Source organism: Martes martes (assembly GCF_963455335.1).
Source record: "Martes martes genome assembly, chromosome: 4".
Classification (NCBI taxonomy): Eukaryota; Metazoa; Chordata; class Mammalia; order Carnivora; family Mustelidae; genus Martes; species Martes martes.
Window position 1 is genome coordinate 85,563,147 of NC_137891.1, and position 10,740 is coordinate 85,573,886.

Below are 10,740 nucleotides of genomic sequence, written 5' to 3' on the forward strand. Positions count from 1 at the left end.
TTAGAGAGGGAGAGAGGAAAAAGAGAGGGTTGGGGAGAGACAGAAAGAATCTTAAGCAGGCTCCACAGCTCTCTGCTCAGCTGGGAACTCTCTCTGCCTGCCTCTCTGCCTACTTGTGATCTCTGTCAAATAAATAAATAAAATCTTTTTTAAAAAATTAAAAAAAATAAAAATAAAAAAAGTCGGATGTTTAACTGAGCCACACAGGTGCCCCTCATTCTACTTTAAAAGACCTTTCTTTGGGGTGTGCAACTGGCTCAGTCAGAAGAGCATGTGACTCTTGATCTCAGGGTTATGAGTTTGAGCCCAACATTGAGTGTAGAGATCACTTAAATAAACAAATCTTTTAAAATAAATAAATAAATAAATAAAAATAAAAATGTTTCCTTTTCTGTAGTCCTTTGGTGCTCCCTTCTACTTGCTAAATGGGATTAGCATCAATTCATGCAACAAAGTCAATTAAGTCTTTAAAATTTACTCCGTTGAATTTTTTGTTATTTAACACTATCTTATTCTCTACCTATATCCCCTACATCTATATCCCTACATTGTAAGCATTTATTCATATATATTGTTATTCTAATGAATGACCCCTAACTTCTTTCCCTATTCCAAATCCTCCTCCAGCTGCTCCATGGAGTCTGTGTCTTCACCTGGCTCAGTGGGCTCAGCCACAGCATACTCAGTTAGATGGTCCTGAATGGCCATCCACCAAGGACCACATCCTTGCTACTGATGGAGCTCAGAACTTCATGCCTGGTGTTTGTCCGCCACCTTGTGGTGAATTCCTGCAATGTCTCCAGTAGACCCATCATTAGGCAATAGGAAATGGGAAAGTCGCACTTTGCTGCCTTGGTCCTAGGCTAACAATGAGTAGTTAATATCTTGTGTTCTTTCTTGGAATTTCAAATGGGCAGGAGATTTTCCCCTTGTAGAGCAGAGAGTGCTACACAATTCTTAAATCCAGATGCTTTCTGGATAGGTGGTGTCACATTTACATTGTTCTATGACACTGTGGATTGCAATAGGAACCACTGATTAAAAAGTAGCATTTTTACCCAGCCATCAAAACAAAGAAAAGAAAAAAAAAAACCACGAAATCTTTCCATTTGCAATAAGGCGGATGGAACTAGAAGGGTATTACGCTAAGTGAAATAAGTCAATCAGAGAAAGATAATTATCATATGATCTCACTCATATCTGGATTTTAAGAAACAAAAGAGGTTCATAGAGAGGGAAAAAATGAAACAAGATGAAACCAGAGAGGGAGACAAACCATAAGAGACCCTTAATGTCAGGAAACACACTGAAGGTTGCGGGAGTGGAGGGGGCATAGGAGGGCTGGGGTAACTGGGTGATGGAGATCAGGGAGGGTATGTGTTGTAATGAGCACTGAGTATTTTATAAGACTGGAGAATCACAGACCTGTACCCCTGAAACCAATAATACATTATATGTTAATTAATTGAATATAAATTTTAAAAAATGAAAAAATAAATATAAAAAGCAGCATTTTTGTTGGGGGGCAGAGAAAACACTGTATTAAGTGTGCATTTCAATTTTAAGACACATCTGAATTTCAAAATTATTGTAACATCAATAAATAGGTCTTCAAATATTGCTTTCATCTGCAAAATCTCCTGGGTAGGAAGGGTAGTGACCCTTACACATGAAATGAACTACAGGTTCATTTGAGTATCTCTCACTCGGTACGTGATCACAGTCAACTCTGGAGGGCAAGTATGGTTGACCCTTGAACAACAGAGGTTTGAATTACATGGGCCAACATATACATGGATTTTTTCCAATACATTATTGGAAAATGTTTTGGATTTGTGACAACTTGAAAAACTCACAAAATGGGTGGTCTAGAAATACTAAAAAATTTTAAGAAAAAGCTATGATTGTAAGAATAAAGTATATAATACATACAACGTACAAAATATGTGTTAATCAGTTGTTTACGTTATCAGTAAGGCTTTTGGTCAACAGTAGGCTATTAGTTAAGTTTTGGGGGAGACAAAAGATAGAAGGGGATATTTTCAATGGGTGGGGAGAGGGGTGGGCCCCCAACCCCGGTGTTATTCAAGGGGTTGTAGTTTAAATATCATCACCCAGAGGATCCCCCAGGCCAGCCACCCTGCAGAAAAACAAAGAAAGGAAGAAAGGAAGAAAGACCATGATGGAAACTAAGAATAACCTGATCTTCCATGAATGGAGTTGCCAGTGCTAACAGATGGCTATTCATTTGCTAATGACCACAGCTGTTGACTAAGGACTGGCTTCCAACTCTGTCCGAAGCTTACTATGTGCTAACTATGAAGCTAGAAATAAGTACCCCACCATCCCATCCCCTGCTACAAAGACAGGTTCAGAGATGTGCATAAAAAGGGAGAGGGGTTTATCATAAAAACAAAATATCTCTTCAAACTGAAACTGTCAAGAAAAATGTCTTGGCGTTAGTTCAGGGTGAAAGGCAAAACCCAGAGGGTGCACACAAATAAGATTTAAAAAAATAAAAAAAAATTTAAAAAAAGGACTACAAGCTGTTAGTCAGGAAATGAGGAATCTGGGTTGTTCCAGGAGGGAAGAGAAAGAAGGGGGTCCATAAATGGTAGGCTCTATGGAATGTGATGTAACCCTGCCCATGACCCCCAAATCTTAAATTTAAAAAAAAAAAAAAAAACCTAGATGCTGAGTAAGTGGTTTTTTGGTGGAAATCTGAGAAGAGGCTGAATTTTCCATGTGAAGAAGGCAGAAATCCAATGCAGGTAAGAGGCAGCCACAAGAGTGTGAGCCCCCGAGATGCACTGAGATCACCCAGATTTGGGATTTCTGCTGGCCAAGATTTAGTGTGGGGATAGTTCAAGTTTATTTTATTGAGTCTTGAGAGTCAGGGAATCTCTGTCTGACCTATGGGCAATATATGTCAGGACTTTTGCAAACTCTCATTGCCCTTGACTCTACACTTCAAACCAGGCTGACCTGGGTGTTGACCACACACCCAACAGCACCACGGACATTAATTGATAGTTATGTCTAGGACCTTCCTCACTGCCTCAATTCTGTTCCAGGTCCTCTCTCTGTTGACCTTCAGTTTGATTCCTAGTTTCAAAGCTGCCCTGTTTCTTAGACCTAGTGATATTTTCCTTGGCTCTGGCTGCAACCGTCCTTAACCAACCCAAATTCAACCCTCTGATTCATTCTCTTAAATATTTACTGTAGTTTAACCACCTTACCTTGAGGGAAACCTAACTCCCACCACCCACATGAAGGAAAGATGGGAGTTATGAGCCTATAAGATGCTCTTCCTATAAATCAGACCAAAGATTCTCACAGTGGCTCTAGGACCACTTACCTCATAATCCCTTGGTTGGTGAGACTCATTATAATGCAGATTCGTGACCTCCAGAATTAGAATCTCTGAGTAGGAGCCCAAGAATCTCAACTATTAACAGGCTCCCAAGGTAAGTCTTATATACACTAAAGTTTGAGAACCAGACAAATGTAATATTTGAGAGCAAATATAACATAATATAATATAATAATATTTGAGAAGTAAATAAATGTAACATATTTTAGTGTTGACACTTTCACAGTTACTGGATGCTATTGACCAACTATAAATTCTGATCAAATAGATTCCAATGATATTATGCTATCATTAAAAACAATAAGGTAGAAGACTATTTAATGACATGAAAAGGTATTTACAGTGCTTAGTTATAATAATCAAGTCTTATTCCACTCTTGAGTAAAATATGACTGTTTATAACATAGAACATGGGATGCCTAGGTGGCTCAGTTGGTTAAGTGTCCAACACTTGATTTCGGCTCAGGTCATGATCTCAGGGTCCTGTAATCGAGCCCCATGTTGTCTTTGCATTCAGCACTGAGTCTGCTTGTCCCTCTCCTTCTGCTCCTCCCCCTGCTCATGCTTTCTTTCTCTCTCAAATAAATAAATAAACAAATAATAAATTAAATCTTTAAAAAAAAAGGAACCCAAGTCAGGAAGCATGTACACTGAAAAATTAACCAAGATGATAGAACTGTATATGTTTTCTTATTCTCTTTCTTTCTTTCTTTCATTTTTTTTCTTTGCTGATCTGTAATTTCTATTTTCTTTGCAACATGAATGCAAATACATGTGTATAATGTGATCTCTGTGAAAGCAGAGACTGTTTTATTTCCTGCTGAATCTTCACACCTTGAAGAGTGTCTGGCACAGGAAAGCGTGCCATATACGTATGTTGAGTAAATAAATATTAAAGTGAAGTTAACTTTTTTAGCTTTTTAAAATACACTCCTAATATGACCTAACTTAACCATCCTTGAACACAGATATGATTCCTAACACCAGTTTACTGTGGTGTAAGTAAGTGACTTTGGCTGGGTGAGTTGCAAACTTAGACTTAAACAATGATATTGCTTATCTATTTACAGTTGAGTCTTTAACACATATTCAGTGTATGTGGGAACATGAACAGCATTTAACATCAATCATTTCATCCAACATCTGTGAAGTCCCTTACTATAGGAGACTGTGAGAGCAGTTACTTCGAGGGACAGCAACCGCATCATGACAGGTGAGCAGTCCTTGGTAACTGACAAGAGAACGGAGTCTGCAGAGGCCCAGCTGGAATATTGAGTGAACAGAGTGGCCCTGACATTATGACCCAAAGAGGGAAGGAGGATGTCTTATTCCTAGCACTGAGCACAGTGCAGAGCGCATACCAGAGTTCCGTAAATGACTGTGGAATTTCCCAGACGCAGTGAGACATGAATCATGGTTGGAATAGGGATGAGCACACTCTCATCAGAAATGAACTAAGCAGAGCCGTGAGGGGAATGAAGCACCGTGCTGGGTGACCAGAGTTGCATGAACATCTCTGAGACCCTGGATGGAGATGACAGGGAGCCCTGGGGGGAAACTGAAGGAGGGCGGGACCCAGATGGGATGTTGCCAGAGGCTGGCTCCAAGGGGGAAGAGTACAGGTGAGCTCTCCCTCAGGAACTGCGGAGGGCACATCTGTACCAGCCGTGCACCCACAGGCCGTGACGGGAGGCAGCACAGTAGCTCAGGAAGGCTTCCGGGCCAACTCCATTTCTGCCCCTTTTTGGCTTTGTGAGACTTTTTAAAACTCTTTGAGCCTTAGTTTCTTCATCTTTATCGAGGGGGTTTTAATACTTATCGCACAGGTTTATTGTGAGGATTAGAGAAAATATATATTGTAGGAGCCCGGAGCAGGCTGCCCCAAATTCACCACAATGACATGCTGATTATCTTGAACTGAAGCTGCTTGGGAAACCCTCCTCTGACCCCACAAAAGCAGGAAACACATCTTCTACACGAAAGGTACCCTCCCTGTACTGAGAAGTAAAAAGACATCCTTCTCGGGGCACCTGGGTGGCTCAGTGGGTTGAGCCGCTGCCTTCAGCTCAGGTCATGATCCCAGCCTCCTGCGATCGAGCCCCGCATCGGGCTCTCTGCTCAGCGGGGAGCCTGCTTCCCCCTCTCTCTCTGCCTGCCTCTCTGCCTCCTTGTGATCTCTATCTGGTAGATAAATAAAAATCTTTAAAAAAAAAAAAAAAAAAGACATCCTTCTCACCAGAGATGGGTACTTTAAAGTTGAAAAAGTATAGAAATAAACCCTTGGTAGTTTTTTACTGATCTACCTCAACCCAAATTCTGCTCAGAATTCTTCACTAATTAAGCCTCCAAACATCTGTTTTCCTTGTCCTTTATTGTCTCTTCATCTAAAAGGTAGAAAAACTGTCTGCCTTGGTCATTTCTTTGGGTCCCTATTTCATTATTGAGCCTCCAGGTGCACGTGATAAAACTTTGGGGTTTTTTTTCCTCCTGTTAATTGTCTCATGTTGATTTAGTTCCCAGTCCATCTGGAAGAATTCTCCCTCCCCTACAATATAAAATATTGATCTGGGGTGGGGATTTTACCCAGCACACAGGAAATGCAGAATAATAACACCATAGCAGGTGGACTTCAGGTGCTTGGAGAACCACAAATCCCAGGGCTATGTGACATCTGGGGGGGCAGCCTGCTAAAAACACAGCATGTTGGGAAGGGCATGACTTCTGCTGGTCTTCTGATCTCTCATGATGAGAAAATGGTACAGAGGATGCAAGACAGAAGTCACTGATGCTATGAAACCAATGGAAACGTGGAGAGAAAGCAACAGTATCATCCCGGGTTTTATGAAAGCCAAGAAGTGAGAGACTGGACATGGTATGACATAAAAACTAAAATTCAGGAAGGCAGATGTTTAAAAGTTCACAGGAAAGACAGATTTAGCTCCACGTAATGCTCCTGATTCTCCTCCTGGATCCCTATTAATATACGAATGCATTATTTGGTGATAATCCACTACACGCTGTCTTCAACAATGCTTATAAAATATGTATTCCTATGAAATCATAACATTTTGTCAAAGAAGTTCTCCATTAAATTCTGCATATTCCTGTCTTCAAATGACCAAATGATTAAAATACCTTAGCACAGGGCATCTGGGTAGCTCAGTCAGTTAAGCATCTGCCTTTGGCTCAGGACATGATCCCAGGGTCCTGGGATCAAGTCCTGCATCGGGGTTCCTGCTCAGTGGGAAGCCTACTTCTCCCTCTCCTGCTCTCCCTGCTTGTGCTCTCTCTCTGTTAAATAAGTAAATAAGATCTTTTTTTAAAAATTAAATAAATAAAATAAAATACCTTAGCACAGAGAATGGATATTTTTCTCATTGGTCTAATAAAATCTTCAGAGAGAGAAGCATATTTGAAGGGGAAGATGCTGAGTTCAGCTTTGGCCATATTTAATTTGAAGTGGCTGTGGGATGTCCAATCGGAGTGGCCAGCAGACTGCCAGAGTGTGGCCTGTGGACAGGAAGATCTGGAGGTCAATTTGTATAAATAGAGGTGCTGATTAAAACCATGCACCAGATGAGGTCCCCTGGGGAGAAATGCACACAGGACAGGAGCTTGGAGAACACCAGCACTTGAGGGGAAAGCAAAGGAAGGGATCCAGGAGGAGAATCAGGAGCGACAGGCATCGAGGTACCCGGGGGGACAGGAGTATGGGCAATCATGGAAGCCAGGAGGCAGATAACAGATCCACCGCCACCCACGGCTCACTCAGGGAGCCAAATGAAATAAGCACGGAAACGGGCCCCCAGGATCTGCCCAGCAATGAGGCCTTTTCCAATTTAGTTCAGGCACCATGAAGATAGCAAAGACAAATTTCAGAAGCTTGAAATAACAGGGAGCCAAGGAAGAGCAGACATCGCATGAAACTACTCAGGTAGTGAATGTCTAGGAAAGAAAATGGAGAGGAAGGGTAGGATGGTAGGAAGTCGGTGTCTTCAGTTTCCAAACCACCCCTCGGTGCACACTCTGCCATGCCAGGGACTCCACAGACCACATTTCCACTTGCCACTGAATCCGCAGGAGATCTTCCAGTGGGGGTCCTGCTGGGGTGAGGGGGACTGCAGAGAGGAGGGCCCTGCTCCCCATGGCTTCTGGTGCCCCCTGCTCCTTCACCCAGCAGGGCAGTTTCCCCGCAAAGGCACACTTTCTGTCACAACTGAGCAGCCCTTCACTGGCTTGGATTTTGTTCCCCAACGCAGCTGAATCCAGTGTGCCATTTTCCATTCTTGGGGCAGCAGCCCTCAGACACATGTGCCACAAGAGGCGTCCCTGCGTCCTTTCGCGGAGGCTTCAGGTCTCAGAGCCCCTCTGCCAAACTGATGACTCCACCTCCTCCCTTAGCTCCCATGCCTCCTGAAATTGCTGCCACTGTGTGCCTTTTTGGGGACCAAGCAAACAAGTCCCTCTGTGAAATTCTTTCTGTTAAGATAACGGGTGTGTTTTAGTCCCCTGACTGATATATAGGAGAAAACAGAGCCCTGGGAGAGAGGGATCGAAACAGGGGAAAGAGGAGAAAACCATGGCCAAAGCCGTAAAGAATACAAAACAGGCAGGATCGGGGCTGGAGGGGCCCCCAGTTTCCTAGGACGGGAGGAAAAGAGGTAAGGATGGGTGTAGAGGAAGGTCTCTTTGGGGGTGGGGGAGACTGGGAGAAGTTGTGCCTAAGGGCCTTGCATTTCCCCCAGGAATTAGAAGAAAGGTCCCCTACAGAGGTGGGAGGATGACAGCTAGGAAGAGTTCCTGAGGAACAGGAGGAAACTAGCTCACCAAAGATAAGGAAAGGGATTGATGAGTGGTACACACAGGGCTGAAGTGAAAAAACAAAGACCCATGGCTGTGTGACCTTCCCCCAGGCCGGCCCCAGCTAATAGGTGGCAGCAAGGGCAGAGGGAGTACCTGGTTAGACAGACAAGGACTGAAGGCAAATGAGAATGTCTGACTGATTGCTCAGATGGCTGGTAGAGTCCAGGCTGGGAGGTCAGGAAAAATGGCATTAAGGCGGCTGACAGATGGAGAAATGTGCCTGGGGCTGAAAGCAAAGATAAGGAGGTGAGACGCATCTCAGTGCTCACAGAACCATGGCAAGAAGGGAAGAGCACCATATTGGGCTCTGAGCGAAAGCCACCCACCGCAGTGGAGACAGCGTCACTTCACCTCTTCACATGTTGTTGACTGCTTCCATAACAAAGCCTCCAGAAGCTGGGAGGAAAAGGGAAATAATGATGTTACACAAACACTGGTATAGGTTGTAGGCTTTAAAAGAAATATAGGTTTTACATGTCGAGTTTCCCTCTTCAGTAGTTCTATTTGCAAGGATTTGTATTTCATAACTTTTATTCTTACTTAGAGTTCTTCTATAGAACAAAGGGAAGACTTACTTTAAAAAAAAAAAAGCAGGGGTGCCTGGGTGGCTCAGTGGGTTAAAGCCTCTGCTTTCGGCTCAGGTCATGATCCCAGGGTCCTGGGATCGAGCCCCACATCGGGCTCTCTGCTCAGCAGGGAGCCTGCTTCTCCCTCTCTCTGTCTCTGCCTGCCTCTCTGCCTACTTGTGATCTCTCTCTCTCTGTCAAATAAATAAATAAAAATATTAAAAAAAAAAAAAAAAAAAAAAAAAAAGCAATAAAACTCATTCTGTCTTTAATTACCATACGGGTCCATTGGACACTTTTACAAAACAAAGCTATATTTTGAGGTCTTGGTGACCACATTTTTCTGTATCTTAAAACGTTTCAAGATATAAGAAAACGGGACACCTGTGTGGTTCAGTCATTTAAGTGTCTGCCTTCGGCTCAGGTCACGATCCCAGGGTCCTGGGATCAAGCCCCACATCGGGCTCTCTGCTTGGCAGGGAGCCTGCTTCCCTTCCTCTCTCTGCCTGCCTCTCTGCCTGCTTGTGATCTCTGTCTGTCAAATAAGTAAATAAAATCTTTAAAAAAAAAAAAAGATTTAAGAAAACAGAAGAGAGACAGAACTGCTTGGAAGACCCTGCATGAGTAACGTGAATCGTCTCCCTGACATCCTCTATGTCATCCTTCAGTTTTCCCATGGTGGTGCCCAAAGTATCGCATCATTTTTCCAAAAGTTACTTTAAAAAGTTTGAAGACACCATCTTTATGTATGGTGTTGGTTTTTGTTTGGTTTTGTTTTCCTTGAACACAGTTGAGAATTGAGAACTGAAAATTTTCTTCCCATAATAGCAAAGAAGAGAAAATTGACAAAAGAATACATTCACAATGATCAGATGAATCAAAGGATTCAAAGAGAGGAATGAAATAGGTGAATCAAAATGCAGAGACTCATAGCAACCCCTCTAATGACCGTGGTGAAACTGATCATCTAAGTGAGGTCTCATGCTACAAATCTTTAGATGACAACACCCTACATCAACGGGTGGGAGAACCAGGTGTGTTCTCAGCAAAGTGGCTCACCTCACTGACTCCCAGGTCCATTCTGCTGATCTGGCTTTCTAGCCTTCCTCACACCTGCATATGTGTGTCTATCCCAAAGCTGCACACTCGGTCAAGGAAGATGGTGTTCCCTGAGGGAGAAAACCATTACTTCATAAAGGGTATACAAGTAGCTGCACTGCCCTCCAAACAAGCTTGTAAGAATCAATGAGGGAATGGTATAGCTCTAAGGACAAAAGAGATATGGTATTCTCATCTAATTAGTTATTCAACAGGAAGAGCGGCATCACACAATATTTTGCGTGAACCTGAACCACCCCATTTTGCTAAAAAGACACATGATATTCTTTCATCTAATGTGTAGGCACAGAATTTTACTTGATACAGTTTATAAGTGGAAAAATGCTAAAGACAGGAGAGTGTAACAAGGCAGCCAGGAAGAAAGATGATGTAGAAATAGAAACATTCATTAGACTGGTCATTTAAAAAAAAAAAAAAAAGACTGGTCATTTGGTATTTATAAATCTGAAAATGAAAATGTTTTGGGGTGTGTAGGTGGCTCAGTCAGTTAAGCATCTGCTTCAGCTCAGGTCATGATCCCAGGGTCCTGGGGCTCCTTGCTCAGCAGGGAGCCTGCTTCTCCCTCTGCCTGCTGTTCCTCCTGCTTGTGCTCTCTCCCTCTCTCTCTCAAATAAATAAAAACCTTTAAAAAAAAAAAGGAAGAAAAGAAAATGTTTTGTAATTATGGAACAAATAAATGACACACAAGCAAACATTTCTGTGCATATTTTCAAGTCCAGGAAAATATGGAATAAAAATTTGAGTTTGCCATATCTGAATTCTTGTTATAATGTTTAATAAAGTTATTTTTACTATTTCCTTTTTTTTTTAAGTTTTTTT